The 27114-nt window shown below is 45.3% G+C and overlaps 1 protein-coding gene and 1 long non-coding RNA gene across 13 annotated transcripts in view; one reads left to right on the top strand and one right to left on the bottom strand.

The window, feature by feature from the left end:
- Positions 1-27114, bottom strand: part of MAML3 (mastermind like transcriptional coactivator 3) — a 562009-nt gene that overhangs the window by 19187 nt on the left and 515708 nt on the right. The gene's annotated exons all lie outside the window — the stretch shown is intronic.
- Positions 7214-9740, top strand: LOC140700006 (uncharacterized). The gene is made up of 3 exons (XR_012078210.1): positions 7214-7343; positions 8181-8362; positions 9399-9740. It is a non-coding gene; the product is annotated as an uncharacterized lncRNA (long non-coding RNA).

Raw genomic sequence — 27114 nt, 5'->3', positions numbered from 1 at the left:
AAGGCGTATCTGCCTGTTTTCAGGGAGTCCCCAATTCTGATGCGGGGTGAGGACCCCCTAGTTCCTGGGCAGCTCACAGCATCGTTGTAGAGAAGGTGGCACAGCCACATCCCTGGACCTTCTACAAGGAGTAGAGCAAGGGAACCCAGCGGTGGCAGTAGCTGACTGTGCCTGGGAAGGGGTCTGAAGGCTTCCCAGAGGAAGTGATGTCTCAGAACAGCTGTTAGCCAAGAGGGGAGTGGCTTCCAGAGCAGAAGGACAAGGTGATCAAAGACTTGACTGCATCATACCCTGAAATTCCATTTCTAAGGATTCATCTCCTGGAAATAGTCATAGCTTGTGTAAAGATTTATCCTAAATAGCTTAAATGATTTCAAGTAGTGAAAAAGGAAAGAAGGAAAGAAAGGAAGAAAGGAAGGAAGGAAGGAAGAAAGAAAGAAACTTAAATGGCCAACATTTAGAGAATTTATTAAACTATAATATACCTACCCTGCCTTCCCCTGACGTCCAGCCAAAAACCCACAAAACCTCATTAAGAATATTTAGGCTAAAGAGACAAGGAATGGAATGTAGGAAGCTTGAGAGTGGCTCCTGCTGTGTCTGGGACCTGGGCTATTTCCACCTCGCGCTCAGGAGTGTGCAGTAGACATCCTTAACCAGCAGTCCTCCCGGCAAGACGCAGACATGGCACGAATGTGAACAAACTGGGTTTGGCCGCGGGTTCAACAACTCAGCCAGAGCACCCACGTCCCAGAGAAGGCTCCGAAGGACACCGACCGTCTTCCAAGAATTCTCTGATCCACCTGGACAAGTTTCTCTTTGGGGCACCAACCTGCTCTCTGGGGTTCTTCTCCTTTCTAGGCTTTAAACCACAGAGCATGGCCAGTACCAGCCTAACCTTAAGAGTTTAAGAACTCGAGAGATGAGTGAAAACCATCACTGGACCCCAGAGTCTGTCTCCTCTACGGGGCTGTAAGAAAACCTAGCCCTACAGTGGTGGACACCACATCTGCCCGCATCTAAGTGGCTGCTGTCTGGACACATGGACTGCAAATGGTTTGTCAGCTGCACCAGGAATTAGGGTTTTTACCCAGATAGCAGATATGTCTGCTATCTTTGTTTCCTTGATTTAAAAATCGAGAGGGGGAAGGAAACGGTCTTCCGCTGACCTGCTGGGAAGAGTTTTCCTCCCGGAGCTACTGTTCCCCGACACCGTCCATTTTTCTTTCATTGCCTCCCCTCCTTCTGATGAAGTCATCATGGCAAAGATTGCATAACTGCTGCAGAGGCCTATCTTGTGTTATACTGGGAGTCAGGCCAATGTTTCCATTTATAGACAAGAGCCCCATCACGCTGCCAAATGGAGCTCTCTGCTGCAACCACTACAAGACAGGAAGAAGGGAAGGGAAGGGAAGGGAAGCTCGGGGCTCAAGGGCATGCTGTGCAGAGAAGCCTGGGCGTCCTCCATCCCCTCCATCCTCTCCACAACCTGGGGAGGATGGCTCAGGGATGTTGGCTCTGACCATCTGGGAAAAGCCACTTCTACAAAGCCGTCCCCTGGTCTCCCTCCCGCTCTGGAAGATGCTGCCAGTGGGAGGGTCTGTGTCAGCTTGCTCTGCTGATTTTCTCACGGCTGAACCTGTCTGCGGGCAAACCAGGTGTGACCACAGGGAGACTCGAGGGGAGGGCAGCCCTCACCGCACTCCTGAGAGCAGAGGCAGGCCAGTCGTCGTGGTGGGCTTGCAGGAGGCCAGGACTCGGGGGGAGGTGTGAGAGGGGAGGAAAAAGGAGTTGCATTTAGAAATCCAGGGTTAGTACTTTACAGACTTAGGAGATTTGGGCTGAGAACCAGGTTCTTAGAGGAAGCAGGTCTGGGAGAGGGGCTCACAGAGGGTCAGAAAGAGGGACCTTTCTGAAAGACCATCAGACCCTGGGCCTTACAGCCACAAAGATTCCTCAAGTTTAGATCTTTTGATATATTCTTCACACAAGGTTTTACGTGGGGTCACTGAGAAACCCTGATAGGAGTGAAAGATGCCTCCTATTTTACAGCTAAAGCATGCCCTGTAACTCCAGCCCACTGCTCCAAGTCCATGATGAATAATATCTTCATAAGTCCCATATTTATCTTGTGAATGGTATGATTACACTACACTGTATTTTTAAAAATAAACATTACTTTCTTTTGGAAAAAAAATGCATTGGTCTTTCTTCATTTTGTAAATATACCAGGTGACTCCAAGAAATAGAAATCTCCCAGGTCTTTGGTTAACCTTGAGATGAGTTGGGTCAAACTGGGCGAAAAGTGCTTTTAGAAGTATGGGCCTCACACTGTATAGCACAGGGAAATATACACAAAGTGTTATGATAAATCACAGAGAAAAAAATGTGACAATGAGTGTGTATATGTCCATGAATGACTGAAAAATTGTGCTGAACACTGGAATTTGACACAACATTGTAAAATGATTATAAATCAATAAAAAACGTTAAAAAAAAAGAAGTATGGGCCTCAAAGGGAGTTTCCCTGCTTGCAATTATGTGGCAGTGAACACAGCACCTGAGTCTTCATCATACACACACACACACACACACACACACACACACACACACACACACGGAGTAACCTGGATAAAGGAATCTGGAAGCAATTAGAAATTATCCTCTCCAAGATCTTAAACTTTCCACTCATTTCACCAGAACTTCTCTGAAGTAGTGGGACTCACCAGGGCTTGGCATACAGCAAGTGCTCATAAATGTTTTCTCTCATTATCATCAATTTTCACAAAAACTAGGAATTAGAAACTCTAGGCAGGGCCTATATATTCAGCTTATATTTTTTTCTTTCCTAATGGTCAGGCCAGCTCCTCAGCTGCACCAAGGAAAATATCCCTGTTCACAAATGACCACCTTTTGCTCAGGATAAACATTAAGTTGATAACTAAATATGGAAGCAGACCCTAGAATGTAGGTGAAGTTTTTGTGACACTTTCATTTTACCTGGGAAGAAACCCATTTGTGTCGACAGCAGCAACAGAGATCTTCTAAGATGGGGGTTACGTGTCAGGTATCTTTTGCCGTGTATGCCTTCTAAAAGCCCAAGCATTTTTGCTTAAACATCTGGGATGTCTCACCAGTTTCCTGCTCCCTTCTCCAGGAGCGAAAGCCTGGTCTGAACTGACCCCCTTCTCATAATGTCAACTCAAATGCCCACCCTCTCTCCATGTTTCCTGAAAGTTTCTTGTGCCAATTCTTCCTCTAGCTCAGCCAACCTAACACCCCTTCCCAGATCCAGCTCAGCTCCTTCACAGCGTACGTGTGACTCGTGCGCACACTTCACCTAAACCGCACACCTCCTGTAAGAGCTCCCATACCTGCGCCTCCTCTCCACGCTGACTGCTCGTGGGAGGTCAAAATCAGAACAGGAGGGTTGCGCTGATTAATGCTGGAGTTGGCTGGAGAGATCTAACCTGCTGCTCAGGGCATTTATCAACCTGGGAGCACTTCCCCAGCACCAAGGAGTGCATTTCTGGACTTCCTTACCTTTTGACCATTTCTCTCACATATGTGCTTGGTTTCTTTTACCTCCGTCCAGCTAATTACTTTACTTCCTCCTCTTTAGCCTCCACCTTATCTTAATAGAGAATTTCTCCACCGGCAATGATGAAGTCTTTCCCAAGTTGACCAAACCTTATCTGGAAGCTGAGATTAAATATAAATGGCTGGAAACCTGTTGAGAATGGGGAAGGTCGGGGTAGGGGGATGAACGCCCAAATTCAACTTTAAGTCTGTCTCCGGTTCCTGTCACGTGACACACAGGAAAAGCCAGCTTTTATTTACTTTAGGTTCTCAGGGCTTAATTTTAACCAAAGATTACTTTCCATGTAAGGCCCAGTGAACACTACCTCTTAATTCATATTTAGAAGCTTGTTAAAAAAAAAGGCTGACAAGGCCAATTTTTCATTTCTTTTTGGATGTAGTTGTAGAGAATTTCCAAGCAAAGAAGCAGCCACTGAGTCCCTATTAGTCAGTAAACGTAAGCCCTCAGGAATGGACATTCATGTACAGTTACCCCTGGGTATCCTTGAGGGGGATTGGTACCAGGACCCCCTGCAGATACCAAAATCCACGGATGCTCAAGTCTTTGTATGAAATGGTGTAGTTGCATATAACCTATCCACATCCTCCCTGTATTTAAAACATCTTTAGATTACTTGTTACCTAATGCAATGTAAATGCTACATGTAGCTGTAAATAAATGTAAGCACAATGTAAAAAGTTGCCAGGCACAGCAAATTCAGGTTTTGCTTTTTGGAACTTTCTGGATTTTTTTCCCCGAATATTTCTGATCTGTGGTTGGTTGAATCTGTGGATTTGAACCAGTGGATTCTGAGGGCTGACTACACAGGATGCTGAGAGATATGTCACAACATGGAGGGGCCAAACCCCTGGGTGCCACAGGGCCCAGTCACCGTGGACATATGTGGGGCTGTAGCCGGGTCCTGCTCGTTCTCAACGTGTCCAGAGGTTTGCTGGGAACAGAGCCCAAATATCCTGCAGTCGGATGCACACACACCCTGGGTAGGAACCTAGAGAGGTCTGGAATACTCTGATTCACTTTCTGCTGAGGGACTCAGATGAAAAGGGGTGACTAGCTCAGTAAGACAGATTGCCAAGGCTGCTGACCTAACGTAAGTTCAAGATCCAGTTCAAGAACATGAAGAACACGGAGCCTTATGCCTGTCACTGGAAGTCGGACAGTACGACACAATCCTGGATGGCATTTTTTCCAGTTCAATTTCCATATCCCAGAGTTGATTTCTCCTAGAGAATCCCTGATCACTGGTAAAACCAACAAACCATCAAACAAAACAAAAAAGCAAACAGCTGATTTTCTTAATCAAATACCCCAAATCCATGGGTATGTGTTGTGTTTACAACTTTGATTTGTGGTGCAGTAAGGTACTACCGCTCAATGGCCAAAATGCATCGACCACCCAGAAAACAAGTACACACTACAAACCCTCCCCCTGCAGTTGGAGCACTAGAACATCATGTGTGGAATGTATAAGTTGCCATGAAAGTTTTCTTCCAGCTCAGATATAACATCACACTTCTAAAAAAGCTTTGATTGCTCAGGGAGTCCCCAAGGGCCGCCAGCACCCCAGCACAGTGGCAGGGGCTGTGGGTGGAGTCTAAGAGAAGGGCAGTCATGGCCTTGGTCCCATAGGGATACTACCATCCCAGCGGAGACACCAAGTTCCCCTTCACTGAAAAGCTCAAGGCTGATCCCAGCCTGTCAAGGATGAGACGCGGCACATGCTCTGGTCCCACAGAATTTCCATAAAATCCGCCCGGTCAGACCTGGGATGGAGAGTTACACTGCAGAAAGGGGGTGGGATGGGGCACACAGGACACACAGGATTCTAGGGAGTGTCTGAGTTGAGGTGAGTCCCTGAACATCTCTGAGCTTCATATTCTCCTTTATAAAGTGAGAACACCCACCCAGGTGATCTTTAAGGGTCCTACCTGCCCTAAAATTCTCTGGGAAGAACTTCACGAATAAGGTGGGACTTGAGTGGAAGCCTGGATGTTAATGTAGATTTGGATTTGAAGGAGCAGAGGAGGAGAAGGGAAAGGCAGCCACTTGAAAGGAGGGAGCTAGCCACACATGAGACCCCAAGGTATGTGCTAGGGTGTGTGGGAGGAAGGCCATGCAGGGCAAGGCGGGTCTGAACCGACGGGTCCAAGTGAGGCACAGACATGGGGCCTAACCAGCAACCAGGGAGCCACAGTAGGCTCTTAGAGGGACTAAAATAATAAAAGCATTTCTTTAATAAGATTAGGCTGCTATCAGGTAAAGCAGAGATTAGGACAGGGTTGTATCAGAAGGAGAGAAGTGGGGAGGCAGGGTTGCGAGAAACCCACCCAGGACCTGAAAGGAAGGTGGCTGAGACTCAGTTACTGACCATGGGAACTGAAGAGTCAACTTTAACTGCAAGGTATATTTTCTGGCAAGAATAAGGATTAACTCGCCCTTTTGAGGATGCAGGTGTCTGGGGTCACTCCCTGGTCCACTGGCCCCACCTCCTCCCTCTCACTCCCAGATCCTGGTTCTCATTCTGCCCTCACGGGGCTACCAGAAATCTGGCAGAGACAGTGATCCCTACCAAAAAATTGGGTTTAAGTAATTGCAGTTTTCCTTGTCTTCTCTACTTTTTTAAAAACTGAATTTATTTACATCTGAATTTAGTATAAGGAATTTTACACATACCACTGGAAGAGGATGGTAGGTGTATACCCTGAATATTTTCAAATCTCTGACACTGTATCCTGGGGATGAAGATGCCAAACAATAACAGGAAATATGCCCAAAACCACTTTGAGAAGAAGAAACCTTTCCATTTTTGTGCTTCCTTACCTGCTTCCCCCAATTTCCTACTTCCTGCTAAGTGTTTCATTTAACTCTTTTCAAGAAGGCCTAATGAAATGATGAAAGTTAGATGGTGACCCAATTTTCGGGTTTCAATGACAAGGAGAATTCATAACAAATATGATAACTAAGTATTTCCACTAAGGCTATTAGTGAGTTAATGGTCTCTAATGGATTTTTTAAAAAGTCAGAAAAATCACTCTTTGGTTTTAATGCTAAATTCTTGCTTGCAACAGTAGTGGTGTGATATATTTTCATAAAATAATTAATTTTGCATTTATTCCACCCATCTTTTAAGTCTCCACTAGAGATGGGAGTGAAAATAATTTCTAACCAAATCATTAACCCCTAAAAAAACCAGTCAGGCCACTTCCCATGCATGACTGAAGAATACGCTGGTGGTTCCAGGTAAAAACATGCTTCATTATCAGCAACTTGGAAACCAGGTGTCCTCTCTGAACAAATGAAAAATCTCCTCTCTGAAAATCCTCCTACTTCTTATTGAGACAGCGCTGAGGAGGAGCAGGCACTCGGTCCACAGCCTCTGAAACCACCACAGGGCTCTGGAAGACGGATTGCTTCACCTATTTGTTCTGTCTTCTAGTGTGAGGGAGGGGCCGCACGTCTCCCCATCTGTCTCCCTCGCTCGCTGGCTCGCTGGCCGGGGCCCCTCGTTGCCATGGTCCTTCCCACAGTGTCTGAAGGAACAAGATTCCTCTGACGTCTGACACTGGACCTCTGCAGGCAGCCAATTTGTTTTCCTTTCGCCCGCCCCTCCCCCATCCCTTTCTAGTACAGGGGATTCTTCCTGCGCACCCACCAAAAGTAATGTGTCAAACTATGATTATGTTTTCTTTTATTTAGCAAGTGGAAGAGGGACAGATTGCTTTTTTCCTCTGACCACGTAAAGGTAATCAAAGGCCCAGGGAAAGCAGGGTGGGAGGGGGTTGCCGGCGGCTGCTGTCCTGGGCGGGGCCCGCTCTTCCCCGCGGCTCCTGTGAAGGAATCCTAGGCGGCCGCTTCCCAGTTTTACTCGGCGGCCAGAGGCCAGCCACCACAGCTCCTCATTCTGTCTTCTGAACCAGCCCAGTCCGTGTCTTGCGGAGAAGCGAAGAGGGTGAGGGCAAAGGGAGGCCCTACCCTCAAAAAACGAGCAGGAAAATCACTTAAATACTTAAATATTGTTTCTGTAGAATGGACTGCTTTTAAAGGAAGTTAGTAAGTGGGGGAAAAGAATTCATTGACACTCTTAAAACTTCCTACCAAATCTACACCGTCTGTACTGCTGAGCAAGGAAATACAACTTCGGAGTTTGTGGGGAGGGGTGTACAGAGCACGGGGAAACTTTTCTCCTTTTTAGATAAAGATTTTTCTTCCTTCAAATGTCTGTATCCCTTCAGTTAGAGAATGAATTTTGGGGTTGGGGAAGAATTTTAAAAAATATGGTGTGATGGTTATTCCCTGCACACAGGCTTTTATCGTGACGCCTGTGAAGAGGGGCAGACATGCACATGTAGAGCTGGTGGGCCTTTGAGGACGGGCCCATGGTAGCTGGGCTTGTGGTACCTCAGCTTCCCTCTACTCAAGTTTCTCTGGAAGAGTGCCTTCCGCCATCCCTTTAAATTGTCGGGGGGCTCACAGAAGAGGGTCCTTGGGAATTGAGGCTCAGGGCCTGTGGGCCACTTTCTAGGCTGGGGTTTCTGGTGCTGGGCACCGCAAGTCTCTCTGCCCATCACCTTCCTTTCAGGGGCTCTGGAGAAACAGGCCCACCCCTCAAAACAGAGGCACTAAAGACTTCAATACCAGGAGGATGGGCTAGAAGCTGAGAGGAACAGAAGTCAGATCCAGACTGCTGGAGAAAAGGAAATCTGGGACGGAACCAGAACCAGCCAGCACAGGGAGAGAAGAAGACAGCGTGTATCAGTGCAGGTGACTGAAACTGAAGGAGCCAGAGAAGAATCAGGCTGAGAAAAGTCCAAAAACAGACGCCGGCTGGCAGACACCTCCATCCCTGTCCCCCAAAGCAGGATGAGGTTGGCTGGGAGAAATTCTTAACCAAAACTGTGCTTTCTGTTGCCTCTGTCTTTCGGCGGGGAAATCAAAGGCACTCTTGAGGGGACATTTCTTATTTTTCTTTCAGTCCTCATGCAAGCAGGCCTTGGGAAGTCGAGGAGTTTCAAGGGAGTGCTTCTGAGGGTCTGGATTGTGGAAGGGCAGGGGGAAGAGCAGGAAGGTCTCAGCCTGACCAGATATTTTGTTGGCAGCCGTTTGTAACGGCTGCAAGCTCACCCTGGCTTTGTGTTGCTGGCCTCAGAAGACAGCCTGTCTTGGGGGCCTCCCTTTGAGTGAGCGCCATTCAGAAGGCCTTGTGTCACTGGCCAGAGTGAGGGTGTGATTTGTGGCCGCTTGAGCCCTTGAAGCGTCGGAGGACACCTCCTCCTCCCCATCCAGGCCCTCCAAGCTGTCCTCAAGGAACAACCCAGCAGTTCTAAACAGAGCTCAGATGGAGCAAATACTTTCTTCTTCAGGAAAGATTAGAGGGGGAGGGCACAGCTCCACGGTAGAGCGCATGCTTAGCATGCATGACGTCCTGGGTTCAATTTCTAATACTCCCATTAAAAAAAAAAAGAAAAAAAAGGAAAGATTAGGAGTTTCTTCATATTGGGGAAGAACAAAGAATGGTTTATAAATGTACAGTTACTATATTGACAAAGATATGCTATACTTATTATATTAAACAACAATAAAACAACAGCAAAGTTCATATTTGACCTGACACTTTTGCTTTTCAGGAATCTTTGCCTTAATGCCAATTTTTAAAACATGAAACATATTCACACTAAAATACTTAAAAAGTTTCCACTAAGGAAGATGGCTATTCAAGCACTAGGGGGCCAAAGTAAATGCTTGGTGGCCTTAACATAGATATTTGCATACATTCCCTTACTCATCTATTGTCTCACAGATCCGAGTGGAAATCTGATTTTTTGGGGAGGTGAAAACCCAGCTGCAGGAACAGCTCGTAAACCTCACCACAGACACGGTGTTCGTGGCAACAGGAGCTGTTTCCTTTGGCTTCTGAGCTCTGGTAACTGTCAAGGGCTGGGGTAGGGAGGGGGCACCGATCAGAGAAATCTGGGAAGACATGAGTCTGTCAGAACACGTGAAAGGACTTGACACGGAGGCCACGTTCGTGTTGCACAATTTGCATGAACACTTCTGGACAAATTCTGTTTTCACATGCAATTCACAGACCCGCAGTGGCAGTGCTAATTGGTGAGGTTGCCACTCAAGTGTGGTTCAGAACAGCAGCTCTCGCTACACGGATGAATAATACAGAGTTTGGAGCAACGCAGTAATTATTTTACAGTTATTTTGCATCCCCATTATTCCATTATCTCTTTGTCCCATTCCTCCTACCATAGTGGAGTTGAATAAGAAAATCCAACGCCCCACCCCGCACCAAAAAAAGAAAAAAGTGGGATTCATGTTATTTGAAATCAGCTTACGAATAGGAAAAGACATGGCAAGGAACAGCTATCATTTCATTAATATGGATGGATTATTCATGTCACTAGAGTGACAGTGAATTTGATTTTACCCTGAAGTGCCAATAGGATGCCAAACATAGCCGGGAAAAACACAAGAAACTCTGAATGGTAGAATGCTTTGGAATTCATCTGCAAGAATTCCAGGCCTCCAAGATGAGGTAGCTCATTGCCCACGTGATATTTCAATGATAAGTGGAAAGGAAGAGAGGGTTAAGATTTCCCTGGGTGCCTCCATGTAAGAAAGAGAAGGGAGGGTGACAATGCCCCAGCCCCTTCCTCAGTGGCATTAGGAGCTTGAGAAACTTAACAGGGGGGAGCCCTCTCCCATAGGTCACTCTCCATCTCCAATAAAATCAATGGGTTCAGAGGGAAGGAAAGGCCATCCCGGTGGAGGGTCACTAATTCTCCCGCAGACCATCCAGCATCTGCTGCCTGTGCCCTAAATGCAAACCAGGCCGACTCTCAGAATGGCCTTTGGTGCAGTTTTGGGTTTTCTCCCCCTTTGTTCCCTGAAAATAGTAAGCTTTAAATCCTCTTTGACTCCGCGTTACCGATGGGGCTGTGTCTAAACCTATCGCGTCACGTGGTGAAACCTGACCCGCTGGATTTCCTCCTCCACTGTTCCCTCTGTCTGACCTCAGCGCAGAAGCCTACTCTGGAGCAGCCGAGAAAGACGGACATTTAAAGACACAGTTAGGTTCTCTTGGGCTTAACTTTTTTTTTTTTAACATTTTACCTAAAAATGATCTCTTTAAGACTCCTGTATTTTGAATTTCAAAAGTCAGTGATATATTTCATCTGCAAATCTCATCACTACTATCATCTCCCCCCTCACTGGCCTTTTTTTTTTTTTTTAATGGAATTGAGAGAAGGTTTGGGAAGAAGGGTTTTTGTTTTGCTTTCACATTTCTGACTTCAGCCTTAGTTGAAAATGATTAACATTTTACGGACAGTAGGAGCAGAGGTGTCTCCTCCTGGTTGGGACAACTAGCAAGTTGTCTCCTGTGATCCAGTTACTCCTTTCCCCACGTCAAAGACGTTCAGACCTGAAAGTCAGCCCCCATCTTCACGCTCTAATTCTGGATCTGGCATGTGGAGTAGGCTAAAGACGAGTCTTAAGGGTCGGTGGTGGTGGGGTAGTTACCTGTCGGTATGACTTGCCAGATAACAAAATGCCTCTTAAAAATCTCTCTTCCAGGTCTCAATCTCACTATGACATTGCCACCTATGTGCTAAATAGGTTTTCTGGAAGATTGCTATGGTACTTCACATACCACTTGGAATGGCCATCCACACACATATAACCCCCACAGCCCCTAACACTAGAGAGTGCTAAGGTTCTAAGGAGGGACACACAGGACCGGTAGGTTTGATGGACCCAGGGAGCCAGGGGACAGGACCCTGTGCCTGGCAGGAGGGGAGAAGACACTGAGATAAACCCAGCCCAGTTAACGGTTCTGCCCACAGCAAGTCACAGAGTTACAATGGCATCTTTGACCTCTAATCCACAAAGAATCCATTCTTATTTCTCAGAGTGTCTACATGCAAGGTTATGATGCAGCCCCTTTGTTAAAGAAAGATACACATTCAAGCAGAGACCTCCATGGAGCCCCCATGTGAAAGGAGGCCTGTACTGCATTTATATGACGGCGGTCTGGGCCCAGCAGCAGAAATCTGAGGCTCATAATGACCAGCCTGACTCTGAAGAATAGACTTGTCTTCTCACTTGCCTGCAACTTGGTGATTCACATTCTAACCTTCCTTACAGGTAGGGATTGCAGTGATTTCTACAGAATGGTACAGATGGCTCGCTTTAGGTTCCCTGACATATCATATTTCATCAACTCTAAGACTCATAAATTTTAAGACATATATGATGTAGTGCTAGAAAGAAAGAAAAAGATGGTACCCACTAAACCATGGCAGATCATCAAGTGTAAGATGCATCCTGATTTCAGAGTTGCAAAAAGGTGCATCTCGGACTCAAGGAGAGATGGTGTTTAGGGCCATGGGTTACATGGGCCCAGACCTGGGCCTAGGCTCCCTTACAACCAGTAGGCCCAGAGTGGCGGTCACTCCTCCACCCACATGTGGCGTGCACCCTGGACCCAGCCATGCTCTCTCTGTGCTCGTGGCCCCACCTCTGAAAAGGGGTGAATGATGACACCCACCTCCCTCCTCTTCTGTGGGAACAAGGAGAGGACAGCTGGGAAAAGTGGCCATGGGTCATGGGGGCTTTGGAAGCCAGGCCTTCCCCCTCACAGCTTCATTCAGAGCAAGATGTGCTACAAACACTTTCTGTATTTTTCTAAATGATAGTGAAAAAAACCAAAAACGTTACCATCTAGCATCGCATATATTTCTTCCAAGAGAGCATGTGTACAGATAAGAGGTAGCCCAGCCACTCAAATTCACAGGACTTGCACCGAAATAATTTTAGTTTGATTCTGGAAGAAAAAAGGCTAGCGGTGGACAATTATTTTAAAGAAAAAAAATGACCCTCTACATTTATAACCATAGTTCTTCAGGCTGCTAATGCTTATGGTCCTCGGTGGCTGCCTTGTGGTGACACTGGGAAGAGCTGAAAGGGAGAAAGAAAATGGAACAGCAAAGTTTTTGCAGGCGGGGGAGTTTTTTTTGGACCTATCTGCTAGGTCAAGATAATAGGATGTACTACAAACCTGAGGAATTTATTCTTCCTGTCTTCAAAAAGACTTACTGCCGTCTTGAATCTTGTGCAGGAAAGGGCTCAACTAATAAAAAACAGATTTATAGAAAGGATGGGAGCCACACGACTCAATTTCTATTTTCCTTCCTTCCCTCTCTCCCTTCTTTTTTAATTGTGGTAAATGCGTATAACATTTAGCATTTCAGTCATTTTAAATACAATGCGGTGGTTTTCAGGACATTCACAACGCTGTCTAACCCTCACACTATCTACTTCCAGAATTTTTTCATTCTCCCAAGAGATTCTCCGTACTCACTAAATAGCCATCCTTTCTTTGTTCTTTTATTGTATTTGTTTAGTTTTGCTAAGAGCATTTTAAGTGCTATAATGGTTGTATTGTATTGTGTTTGTATTGATATAAATTTGAAAAGGAATGTGACAAATGCAAAATGGGAAAAGTCCTGACCAAAAAGGGAAAGATGAGTTCTAGAAGCTGGGGAGAGAACTACTATAAACAGGCCTTTATAACCCAGGGTCTAAAACTTACTGTGAAAATAAATCACTTACTGCGATTTTACAAAATGACTGAAGGGAAAAAGAAAATCTGTATTAGGGCAACTGCAGACCTTTTATGCTCCTGACCCACCCACTTCCCTGAGGCGGAGGTCAGAGTTAGTAGGGCTGCATGGCTGCTCGAGCCAAGTAGATATTAACTCATCAGATCTTAGCCCTGTTCACGCCTGTCCATCCGTCGGTCCACCTCCCTCACTGCATGTGTCCGCCTTTAGTGAGCAGGCGTTACGCATGTGGCGAGCACAGTGCTAGGCATCGTGGCTACAAAGACACACAGGCACTGGTTCACCCCCAAGTAACCCCTCCCTCCATCAGGGGGGAGACAAATACTGAAACAAAGAACTATGTAATGAGAGAAACAGATGAGGGGACGATTAATTCTGTCCTTGGACTGGGGTGGGGGCAGGAGGTGGGAATGAAAACCCTCTTCACCCAAGGTAGACTTAACATACCTCCTGTGTGATTTGTACATTAATATTTTATGCTGTTATAAAGTTATGAATATGAATTCATAGACTATGTATAATATGCAGCTATAATGTTAGTTGAAAAGCAGAATATAAAATAGCATATAGGGGAGAGGATATAGCTCAAGTGGTAGAATGCATACTTAGCATGCACAACGTCCTGGGTTCGATCCCCAGGACCTCCTCTAAAAACAAACAAACAAACAAATAAACCCTAATTGCCTCCCTCCCCCAAAACAAACAAACAAAAATAAAATAGCACATGCCCAATGACTGCTACTGTGTTAAAACTTCAACTGTTATATAAGGTGCAAAAGATAAATTTGTTGTATCAGGTTGCTGAATTATGGTGAGTTTTTAAAATTTAGAAATGGAAACATGCTCTTATATTATTATAATGTTAATTTCCTTAAAACAGTGTTTCTTTTTAATTATAAATTTATTCATTATAGAAAATTTGGACAACCAAAAAATATAAAACCAGAAAGCAAAAGCACTGGTAATCATGATCAAAAAGTGGTAATAATTACTTGGTAAATTTCCTTCCAAAGTATTCAGTCAAATAAAACAAGGATCATATTATTCCACTGAATGGATGTGTTATCATTTATTTAACCAATTGTCTATTGTTGGATATTGAAGTCAGTTTCAAGTTTTCACCATTTTAATTTATGTTGAAATGAACCCTCTTGTATGTAAACATTTGTACACATCTCTGATTATTTCCTTGGAATAGCTTTCTAAGAAGTAGAAGTCGTGTGTCAAAAAGCATGGATATTTTTAAAGCTCCTGTTTTGGAACACATTCCCAAATTGCCTTCTGGAAAGATTTAACCTATTTACATGTGCACTGGGACTATACAAGGGTCTCAGTATTACACTTTATATTCAGGTTTTAAAAATGACCGGTTTTCCCAGTGCAATTTCGATTCTGCATGTCTCCTTCCTAAGAAAGACAATGCAAGACGCTGCGTGTAAGATTCAGTTATAGCATGTAGTCATCTCAGCTTTTCCCTCAGTTTCTCTTCCTCTACCCAAAGCCTGGGGAGTAGGACTGGTCAGTCTTTGCTTTCCTTAATCAGCATGATGACAACAGATGTCTCCCGCCCTGCCTCTTCAGGGTGGTGGAGGCCTGGGTGCCACAAACACTCTTCACAGGGGCTGTCACCTGAGATTCTTCAGCTGTCTGCTCAGAGGCAAGGCCCCTGTGTATCAGAGTGAAAAGGCACGTCTTTATTCCTGGAGTTGGCTTGGCCAGCTGGCCAGCACCAATTCTCATGAATGACAGCTGGTTTGCTGTTCCATATTTCAACAGCCGTAAGCCAGGATAACACCTGTAGGCTCTGGGCACGAAAAGCGACTAGAACAACATTGGAGAAAGGCTGCTTTTGTGATCTGGCATGGGCCTCCCACTACCTTAGCATCTTGGATCAAAGATAACTATGCCAGCCATGAGGGCAACCGATCAAGTTTAAATCTACTGCTCTGTTACAACTGTAACCCATTTGACTCAGGGCTTCAAATTACCTTTTTCGGTTCCCCATATGCGGTTTACTACAATAGTGAAAAAAAGAAAGAGAAAGAGTGAGAATCTGCACGTCAGTATTAGATGACATCCATGCACATAACAAAGAGGTGCTGGGTGGTTCTGCTGATGAGACTACTATAGGCGAGGAAGTTCTACCAAAATTTCTGGTTGTCTGAAGTTTCGGCAGTGCATCAGTATGATAGGGCAATAATTAAAATAGAAACCACCCGCCTCTCCAATTCAATATATTTAATGGGCACTATGGGGTCCAAAACTGGTCGAGAATAGTTTTTGCAAGTTTGGAATTAAATTTCTAGCTCTGCAGAACTTACGCTGGGACACCCTCAGTGGTCTGAGGGGAACAGAGCAATGTGTGAGAACAGGAAGTGGAAAATTAGAAGTTATTTGTTCATCTACATAATTCATTAGAAAAACTGCACATAATAGAAGGAAAGACGCAACTTTTGCAGACTATTGAAGCGTGTAGGTTGTCTGCAGAAGAATGTTCTCTGAACTTTTGAATCCCAGTTTATTAGCTGCTTAGTATGTTTCAGAAGTGACACTCCCTCGTCATGAAAAAGTTGATGCTTTTGAAAAATAAGATGGGTGTTAATGAAGCGTTATTCACTTCAAGGTCTACCACGGTGTTGAATGAAATGGATCTCTGATTTTGAGAATATTTTTATTATGTCCTTCAATGCAAACTAAAGCCAGAAGTAGGTTGGCCTATGTAACAGAATCACATTTGGTTGAAGAGAGAAAGATGGCCTTAAATAGTTGTCCCTCAACATTCCGGTAGAATATCTCACAAACTACACCCAGGAGTGAAGTACTCCAAGCCTAGACCGTGACTGGACCCAGATGCAGCAGCAACTTTGACACACAGGGAAGCTGCCTCAGAGAAGTCAGTGTGCAAATTCAAGCTACTGGTAATAAAATTCTTCTGGAAATGACTTGGATATCTCTTTGCACTTAGGCTGTGCTAAGCTGGTTTACGTTCCTACCAGCATGGACAGCTCTTGGTTTACTGTGCACCCCTCCGCAACCTGCCCCCGCCCGACCTGCAACTTTTTGTTCTGTCTGGGTCAGTGTCTGACAACTTGGCACCCGTGAAACAGTTGTGATTAGGAGTATCCGCACACAGTGTTCTTGAGAACCACAGTAATTTTGAGAACCAGGTAACTGAGAACCAAGTATTTCCCCAAGGAAACACCTGGGTTTTTGCAAAGCTAAAATCCCCTGCCCTTCTCACTAAGGATTTTTTTCAGGGACAGGCTCTCTAACTTTGCAGGACCTGATACGAAGGCGTGACTAAGTCTCCTGCCAGGACAGCTCCCACCATCAGCAGCTTGGAAGCAAATTCTCACAGCAAATGGATACTCACAGTGGGACCAGAATGAAATCGGCTCCCCTACGCCCCCCTGCATGCTTCCACGCCAGACGCATGCCTCTGAACATGGTGCTGCCACCTTGGCAGCCTCAGGTGTGGGCCAGTGGGTCATCCTAGACTCTTCCTTTCCCCTCTCATCCTCCAGGTCTAATCCGTGAAGGAATCTGGTAACTTCTATCTCCTTAGTGTCATCCCACTTGGTATTTCATAGGTCCAGGTCGTCAACACTTCCCTTGGGTCGCTCTGCTAGTCCCCTCACTGGTTTTCCATTTTCCTCTCTTGTTACCCTTTAATACACTCTCAGCTACGAGGTACTTGTACTCTTCAGTCCTCCCCTCATCAACTGCATGCAGGGTAAAAATCATATTCCTTAGCAGGGCACACTTCATGACCTGGCTCTCCAGCCCCACTTGTCTACTGCCCCATCCCAGCCCCCACGCTAACTCTGGCCCCACCAAATTACTTTTATTTAGCTGAATGTGTCTGCTGTTCCTCTATCTATTTCTTCTGCCTCTGAAGTGAGAGGAAAGGGGGCAGGTCACAACCATTGAAGGAATGACACAGCAATTGAGGACAGAACAAACTGGTTAGAACCAAGATGGCAGAAGATCTGACTTCCAGGAGACCTTGAACCTCATGGCACACCCACAGTGCCACGACAGTTCCTAGGCTGACCATAAAAGGTCAAAAAGTAGGGGAGGGGGGAGCGGTTTCCTGGAAATTCTCATCTCTTTTCCAAAGTAGCTGGAATAATCCTCCTACTTATTAGCATGTGAAATTACCAAGCCCATAAAACCTAGTAACTCCGCACCTCATGGTCCCTCTGCACTGTCACTCTCTCTCTCGCCCTCTGTCTATGGAGTGTGTATCTACTTTTACTTTAAACTAAACTCCCCCACCCCTCTCGGCTTCTCTCCCTCTCACCTTTCTGAGATGGGCCATATTTTGCCTATGGAGTGTATCTGTATCTCCTAAGCTGTTTTCCCTTCTGAGTGAGACAGACCCCACTCTCTGTGAAGTGTGTCTCTCTCTCTAGATAAACTTGCTTTCACTTTACCATGCCTTGCTCTTGAATTCTTTCCAGCGTGAGGCAAGAACCTATTTTCCCACAACACCTGCAGTCCCCCTACTTTCACTCTTCACCTGGCTAACTCCTTCTACTTATCCTTGAACGCTGAACTCTAACATCACACGCAGGAAGTGTTCCCTACCATCAGCTCAGCTGTTGCTTCATCTCTGAGCATCCAAAGCGCCCTCTGCTTTTTCTCTGCTGGCCTTCCTACTGCCTGGATGACAACCATGTGCTCACCTGTCCGTCTCCCCTGTTAGGCTGTGAGTCCCTGGCCAGCCTTCATCTTTGGACTCACCTGCCTCTTGCAGTGTCTGTCATTAGATAGGGACCGGATGAAAGAGTGAATGAGTTAATGCCAGAAAATGGGTCTGTGATTAGCTGTTTTACATAACCTTCCTGATTCCCTCCTGACCCCCTCCTCGGGTCAACTCAGGATAACTTTTTTTTTTTGACTTAGGAGAGAGCCATCTGCTTTTTCATGAGCTCCTACCCAAATCACTGTTCCATGGAAGAGAAGGGGTGTTTTCCTACTTGGCAGATGGGGTGTGTGTACAGATCACTATATAAAAGAATTGAGGAAGCATTGTAGAATCTGAATGCATCTTTCAAGTGTTTTGAGACAACATTTTAAGATGGGGCTACTACAGCTGATGGTTATCTATCTGTGTGTGCCAAAGTGGCCAGAAAGACGAATGTGTCCCCACCTGTTCATTTGATACCAGTCATATAATTTGACCTGTGCCTGAAACCTCTGCTTATACAACCTACTGTCGGTGAAGTTCTTGACATAATGGTTACTGCAATTTTCCTTTATCCTTTCCTGCAGTGGGCAATGCAGGACTAGGTTGGTGTGTTATCAGACACTTCTTCTGGCCCTTTTTTGTCCACCCCCGCCTCAACCTTTATTTTCCATCACAACTTCCCCAGAACAAGCTTTTCCACATTCTTACCTGAGCCACCCGATGACTAGCTTGTCTCTTCTCCAAATTCCTCCACATGACTCATGTTTCCTCAAGGCTCTCCCTGGACTGAATTTTCATGAAGAGCACCAGCCATTGACTAATACAGCAAATGATACCCCCGTTCCCAAAATATCAATCACCCATTCAAAGAATCACTGAGCTGGAAGGGACCTCTGGGCAGCACTGTACCTGAACTTCTCTTGATGAGACTCTACAAGACATTTTGTTAGATGTTTGTCCATCCATCCATCTGTGAAAAATCACGGTGATTGATTGAGAGATGGGTCCTACACTGAACATAATGTATTTGGAGACAGATGTCCAACATATCACAGTCACCCAGAGGGAACCTTCTCGCCCATATGATTCCTCTTCTAATGTCTGATGTTCAAACTGACATTTGAGGCAGAGAGAAAAATGTGTCCAGATCAAACTCTCTAGCTGAATAGTATGGGGCCCTACAGTTATGACAGAAAAGAGAAAAATCACAGCAGGAGAGCAGCCAAGGAATTCCTCTTGGGAAACAACATCAAGGGCTTTGGGGACCACCATGTGCTGCCTTGAATATCAGCATAAGCAGAGCAAATGTGGCTGAACAGGGAGATGTCCCGAGGGCTCACACAGCAGGAAGACCCTTGCCTCCCACCACTCCCCAGTCTTGCCCGGGGGCCCAGCCTTCCTCCGCATGTTGAACAAGCAGCATTTTTCCCTCTCTAACTTTCTAGCTGCTATTAGGCTGTGGGAAACCAACCCTAGGTCTTGCCATCAATTACTTTAGCACATAGGCCAATTGCCTTCTAGGTGATAAAAAGAATTAGCAGATGTCAGAGGCTATCTCTAGGATTATGGGACACTTTTGTGTTTTCTTTACCTATGTTTGTACCTTGCTATTTTCATAAGCATGCATTATTTTAATATTTGGGGGAAAGGAAAATGATGAAAGATAAAACATTTTTCTGCCTCTGTCGTTGATGTTGAAATGAAGGAATGAATCGTGAAGCCTAGAGCCAAAGCAATAGCTCACTTTCACATGAGGGATAAAGGTGAATGTGATACTGATTTCTGGCAAAAATTCAGGACAAAAGATTAAACACAGAATCTGTGAAAATATGTAAAACAAGGAAGCCACTGTTTGCACTGTTCCTTTGTTGTTAATCTGCTGCAGCAGAGGCATGCTATGTATATCACGTCTCTCAAGCCAAGGTGGTATTTAGTAGTCTCTCTCGTGATGACTTCTGGACAAAATGGAAAAAGGTGCAGAGAATTCAAAGGTAGGCTGCTTGGAAGCTGATGGAAATTCTGGGCCCTACTGAGGTCCAGATGGTGTGATCCTGGAAGGAGTTCTCTGATGGGGAGCGACAAGTCACTGTCATTGATCTGGATGCAGGTAGCCAATGTGACGATACAAACCTGAGAACATGAGGTCAAGACCCTACCTGTGGAGCTTCTGAGATGCTGGAAACCTCAGTAGAAACTCAGATCAAACTCAACAGAGATAAGTCTCAAATTTAGGTTAAAAAAAATCAGCTGTGCAAGTTCAAATGGGAGGCAGGGCAGTGGGTTAAACAGAATGTGAGCTTTGGAGTCACACAGTCTGCTGGGTTCAAATCCTAGCACCTTGGGTGAATTACAACCTCACTCAGCCTCCGTGTAGATGGGAGAAGGAAGTACTGACAGTACAATGACCAGCACAGGGCCTGGCTCATGGGCACAGGACGTGCTCAACAACTGGTAGCTGCTATTATTATCATTATTAAACCTGGTCTGATGAGTCTGTCATATGTGTAACATGAAGGAGTTTCACCACCCACGAGAGCAGTAAGAACTGACAAAGTGACGAGGCTGTAAAACAAGGGAATCCGAAATCGTACCATCATAGCCCATACTGATCAGAAACCATCTGGAATCTATCGCTCAGCTCAGGACGCCATGTCTTAAGAGAGACATCAAGAAGCTGGAGGGTGTCCAGCTGTGTGACACGATAGTGAGAAATAGCTGAAGGAACTAAAATTATTTGGTAAGGAAAAATGAATCTAACACGGATCACAAGAACGCTCTCCAGATACCTGAAGCATTCTTCAAGAGAGAGAAGCAAGTTACTCTGTTGTTCGTGAAGACAAATCTCTACAAGTCTTCAGCAGAGTTTGGTTGATCGAAGGGAGCACTTTTCAACTGACGTGACAGAGGAACAGATTGCTTGACGAAGCAGCAAGTTCTCGGTCACTGCAACTGTTCAGAGAGGGTCTGGGTGGGCATCCCTTAGGGAGATGGAGAGGTTTTCACTGCAACTGCTCCCCCTTCTTTCCCTTCCGTAATCCAGCAGTAACAGCCTCTACCCAACCAGGCTCCTTTTTGTCCCATTAACTACAGTTATGTAAATGGAGGGCCTCCCGTTTCCTAACCTTTCCCACTAGGGCACAGAAGGTATGTTCTCATGTACAGAAATATATTCATCCAACAAGCATTCATCGGTAGCCGTCTGCAGGTTGGGACAGGGGCAACGAAGAAGAAACCAGCGTGTGCCCGGGGGGCACCCAGGCTATTGAGAAAACAGACCCCTAAACAGATGCCTATAAAGGGGTGAGGCCAAGTGCAGTGACAGAGATCAGCACAAGGGTCCCTAAGGGTACAGAGAGTTCAACCAACCCAGCCTGACTGGGGCAAGGATGGTCAAGGAGGGTTTTCTGGGGGAGTAGACTTTGGAAGTGGTACAGAGATTGTTCAAGGAAAGATTCAGAGACAGTGAGAACAATATGAGCAAAAGAATGGAGGTAAGAATCAGCCCTGTGAACAATCTCATGTGTTGCTGGACTGGGAAGTGCAGAGTATGGGGCACGAGGGAAACTGGGCTGGAGTTGGGTGAGAGCCCAGATAGTTCCCCACAGGTGTGTAAGAGTTCACATGTCCGATACACGAACTCATGTTACCCGGGATGCTTCCTCAAGGTGCAGAGTCCCATTGGTCCCTGCCCTCTAGGAATTATTGTGCAACTGTCTGTTTCATTACCGTATGTCTGCTCTGCTCCTTGGGGGCAGAAACCTTGTTTATCTCATTTATTGCTATATCCCTAGTGCCTCACCCAATACCTGGCACATAGTAGGTGCTGTATGCTTTCATTGAAATAAAGATTGGGAATAGAAAGGATGCAACCTCACAGGACAGTTGTCAGGTTTCTCTATGTTACTATATATATATCTTGCTTCGAGCAGCCCCTGGCCCCAGTAAGCACCAATAAGGGAGAGCTATTATTATTTTTATTATTAGTATTCATTAGCATTTCTAGTTCTCCTGTTTTGTTGGTTTTGCAAGCCCACTCTGCTTAGTAGTTTTGCTTTTGTGGCCGCCCTTGCTTAATAAATTTTGATGAGTAACAGTGTTTGCCAAACAGTAACAGCCCCCAAAGAAATACTCAAAGTACAGAAAGTCACAGAAATATTCAGCATCAGAAACCACAAAGTGACAGGCAAAGGAGACAGTTGAGAGATTGGTTTCCTTGATGGGATCTCTGCATTTCTTAGAAGAGAGTGCAAGTGTCAGGCAAGTGCCCCTTGCTAGACTGATGGCCAAAAAGTGTGCCCCAAAAGTGACCTCTGGATAAAAGGCAGGTGGAACACTGGTGGGAACAGATGAGCATCTGTAGACCCCACTGACTCTAACAACCTGAAGGGAGTTTAATCTGGGAGGGTGAGGGCAGGCACAATTCCACAGCTTCCATAAAGAGGGCAGGAGTGGGGGATGCACATTTGGTGGTCCGAGGACAAAATCCAGGCTTCTCACATTCCTCTGGCTTCTCTGCATGTAGTGTCTTCCTGGCCCAGGACTGGCTGATCTTGGTTATAGGGGTGTTTGATGTATACTGCTACTTCTGACAATTAACTTTCTCTGAGAATCCAAGGACTTAACCAGGAACAACAATTTAATTTTTTCCCTTTTTTTTGGAGAGGGATAAGAAATTAGGTTTATTTATTTATTATTAATTTTTAATGGAGGTACTGGGGATTAAACCCAGGACCTCATGCATGCTAAGCACATGCTCTACCACTGAGCTATACCCTCCCTCTAACAACAATTTTATTTTATTTTACTTTTAAGGGTCTGGTAAAAAGGTCAGTGCAAGAACTTTAACTACAGAGGGGAAATTTCTCCTACCATGGGCCTCCTATTCAGCCTGGAAAGAACTGAACATTCTCCTTTTTCAAGTCTCAAAAGGATACGTTCCTTAAAGAAAATCCTGGCATCTCTCCTCCCCCGGCTGACTAAGGCCCAAGGCAAAGTTAGAGAAGAGTCTAGATTCTGTGAGAACAGGTACGGCACTGCTCTGAGTTGGCTGCTGTGGGGCCATCTGTTTAACCAAGTCCAAGTCCAGGGCTAAGAGGCCACAGAAGTAAAACATAGCAGGGGAGGGGCTTCAAGATGGCAGAATAGGAGGACGTGGAGCTCACCCTCTTCCACAAATAAAACATACCTGGTGTAGGTCCCTATACCTGGGCTTCTGGTCGGATTTGAATCAAGAGAGAAAATGAAGCTTAGGTGTTCAAAGCTCAGGGGAAGGTGGAATGACTTCAACTACCCAAGTGAACAAAACTACTGAATTAATCTAATTGAAAAAACCTGTTCAGCATTCGATTAAAAAAAATCATGTTGATGCTGCCTGTGCTGATGTGGCTGAGTGCTGGATTGGGAAGCCATTTTAGCCTCAGGGTGCTCGCTGGATTGCATCTTGCAGCTCAACAGGAAATATCTGGAGTCACAGCTAAGGATATCGTGACATGTTCAGAAATTTACGAGCAGTTGTAACAGTGGTGCGATGGCGGTCAGAGGGCTGAAGGGCTCCCTTTCAAACGAGACAGGCCGCTGAATTAAACACCTGAATATACCAAGTTCATGGCAGGCAGCGTGCACCTGACAGGCTAAAAATAGCCAAAGTGGAAGCACTTCTGTTGCTAAAATCACATGGAACTGATATATCCCTTTTCTAAACCAACAAAGAAATGGGCGAGGTGGGGGGAGTGGATGGGCTCTGAGGTTCCAAAAAGAGGGTGAGAAACCATGCCAAAGGGAAGGAAGTAATTTCCTACCTTTGCCACTTTTCAAAAATAAACAGCTTCCCTAAGCGGAGTAAATGGAAACGGGAGTGATCAATGTATTATTTTTTAATAACATGAGACAGAAATGGTAGCACCAAAAAAGACACTGCACATCCGGATCCGTAGTCCTGCTGACCAGCAATCCTGCTGACAAGCAAGCTTTTTCCATCTTGGTCAGAAACCATTTATTTTTAAACATCATTTTGCCAGACTCCCTTATCAGCAAGCCCACGCCCCGCTCACTAATGCCTGGCTGGAAAAGTGCCTACTGACTTGTGTCACACGCCTGGCAAGGCTGCTGGCTTGAGTATGGACAAAGGTGAGTGTGTGGGGCTGCCGGACAGAGCAGGCCACTGCCCCTTCTAGAATGGCCAGGGGATCCAAGCACAAGTTCACTTTCATTCCTTCATGAACTTCATTCCTAGGACATGCTCATCTTCTAAATCTCAGTTTTCCTAGAATGGAGCTAATTAAGATCACCCCGATGACCTTGTAAGGCTGTCATGGAGACGGAATGAGCTAATGCAGGCGAGAGCATTTTGTGGATCTGGAAAGCCTGACGGAAGATGTCATGGCTGCTGTGAGTGGGCATCCTACTGGACAGGCAGGGAAGGAACAGCAACATCTCAGGTACTAGGAAGTGCTGTGCACACCGACTGCTAGTCTGTGTTCTCCTGAGGGGTGGCGCCATCTCTCACAGCTTAAAAGCAGTGTCCACATTCCCGTCCAGAGCAGCACAGGCTACTGGAAAACTTCTGCCTGCTTTCAACCTCAACTTGGTTCACTGTCACAATTGCTGGCTCTGCTCCTGTTTCAGTAGCTGCTCCTTTTCTGGGCAGCTCACAAAGCAGGGTTTGGCCCGGAGTCTTTGGGAAGCAGGGACCGAGGCAGAGGTGGGCCCAGCCTTGAGGTGAATGGTAGCTAGGCTAGCATCAGTGCCTCCCCCGGGGACTGGTCCCCCAGGCTGAGGAGCTCCAGCTGGGAAGACGAGAGATGCTCATCTCTTCAGCAGCCCCACTAACAGCTGCTGTTTGGCCATCATTTAACCGAGGTGATTATAAAATACACACGTGTGTTGTCTGAATCCAGGAGGGAGTATGAAAAAGTGAATTACTTGTGTTAGGAGGGTGGGACTATGAATGCTTCCCTTGTCTCTTTTCCACACTGTCTAAATGTTGTTAAACAGTCTTTACAATAAAGAAGGAAAGGAACTGTAATTGGAGTTTTAACATTTTATAAAATGGCACCCGGCTACCCTGATTTTGTCTTTACTGGGCTTGAAAGTGCAAACTTAAAGAAATGCCACATAGGCTAAAGTATTTCAATGTAATAATTATATTTTCAGCACTGAAAAAATTTTAAGGGTGGCCTCCTTCATTTCAAGGTATTACTACTACTATTATTATTATTTTGGAGTATGCAGTAAATGGCCAAAGGAGTGAGATATTAAAAAACTGAGTATCATATCAGACTTTTTATTTGGAAAACGTTTTCCATCTGTAATCTTTTCAATCAATAAAGAATGAAGTATTTATTGAGCACCTACTATGTGCAGAACATTGGGCAAGTCTGTGCATTCCCTCTTAGTTCAACTTTCCCCCCATTCTCCTTCCGCAAAGGAATCATCACTGGTTGTTTTGTCAGGTACTTAGCAGTCACCCTGCTTCATGCACGATTTTTTAAAAGCTGCACCTGTCAAGATGGTGGAAGTGAGGGGAACTCTAATAACTTGGAGTTCTTCCAATCAACAACCATAAACCACTGCACCTAGGGGAAGACTTAGGAGTTTTTCAGAGGTACAACTATGCAGATCCTCTGATTTTAATCCAGACAATTCCAAGCTTCCATTTCCTCGAGCTTGATTTCAGAAATCATTGACTCTATTTGACAAGGAGGTAAGTGAAGAGGAGGTGCACCTGGTCCCCAGCTTCAGTGCACCCAGCAGATGAGGATCGGAACGGAGGAAAGAACCAAGTTTCCTGTTGCATTCTTCCCTTGAACCCCGGCTCTATCGCCGCAGTTGTGGACAACTGGGGAGCCTCAGGAGACTTTACGTGTGAGGCTGAGCTACCTACTCCCTCTCCATGTTTCGGAATATACACATGAAACACTGGAGGTTATGTCATACGTTCCTCCCTAGCTCACAAACATGGCTTGTGGGCACATACCAGGTGTACACATCATCATCATCGCTCACTTCATTATCATACCAGTTTGGTCGCTTGCAGAAATCACTTGCACAAAGAAATCTCTTTGCCTCCCAAAGAAACACACACACACAATAAAACATCAGCGCCACAACAACTTTCCGGTTGGTACCAGTGATCTATTCTAACCTAAAAGCTCCACTCTGGGTCAGGGCCACCATCCGTCCATTTAGCTCAGCACTGAATCTCTTTTGGTGACACCAAGGGACACATTGAGGAACATGTTAGAAAAGGTGGCTGTTTATGTTGATGTCAAGCTCAGATGGTTAGGACCACACACCAAACCATGGAGCTTTCTCTAACACCCCTTATCACAGACCTATCAGCCACGAAATTGGTGTAAGCTGTTTTAAAAGCTATTTATAATTCTGGATTTACCACATCTTCAGTTAATGAAATTCTATAAGCTTATGAAACCAGCTATGTAAATCAGTGGTGCTTTTTTTTTTTTTTTTTGAATTTGCCTCTTTCAAACTTTAGGCTGGTCTTCCTGATTTTGTCTCAACACATCAGGATTTGGTGAAAATTTTTGTGTTGGCACAGATCACACCCTGGGTAATTAAAAAAGAAATTGATTACATACAGCTTCTCTCAGTATCTCTATATTCAGACAGAAGAATCTAAACTTAAAAATTCATTCTCACATAGTGTTTTCTAAACTAAAGGTTCTGAACTTTGGTCTGGGTACCACGAATTAGCCATGGCTGGGCACTAAATTGCAAGCAAAGTTGTGTGTGCCTGCCTGCAGCTCTCTCTCAGATTCTCAAAGGCACCTATGACTCCAAAAAAGTTATCAAACACCACTTTGATGGCTGATCAGATGGCCCTTTCTAGAAACTTCCTTAGTTCTGGCTAGTTATTTCTTGAGATACAATGGCTAGAATGGTATATAATATTCTAGATGAGAACTGTCAAAACGTCAAACAAGAGTATTTTGTTACATGCCTCTCTCACACTGAGAGGGGCTCTGAGGTCCCTAAGTCCTGATGTAGCAGCAGGTGAGATTAAGTCAAATCACACTCTCCTGAAGACACGTCTCAGGGACATGGAACACACAAAAAGCTGCTTTTGTTGTGTGCTCTCTTGTCAGGTTGTGCTCTAATCCAGGGGTGAAGACCATCTGCACAACAGTGACACTCTCTGGTTTACTGCAATGAGACTTTTCTAGGAAAACCAT

Source organism: Vicugna pacos, chromosome 2 (genome assembly GCF_048564905.1).
Source record: "Vicugna pacos chromosome 2, VicPac4, whole genome shotgun sequence".
NCBI classification, from domain to species: Eukaryota; Metazoa; Chordata; class Mammalia; order Artiodactyla; family Camelidae; genus Vicugna; species Vicugna pacos.
Note: the sequence above shows the minus strand (reverse complement) of the source record. Positions and strands in the feature narration are given on the sequence as shown.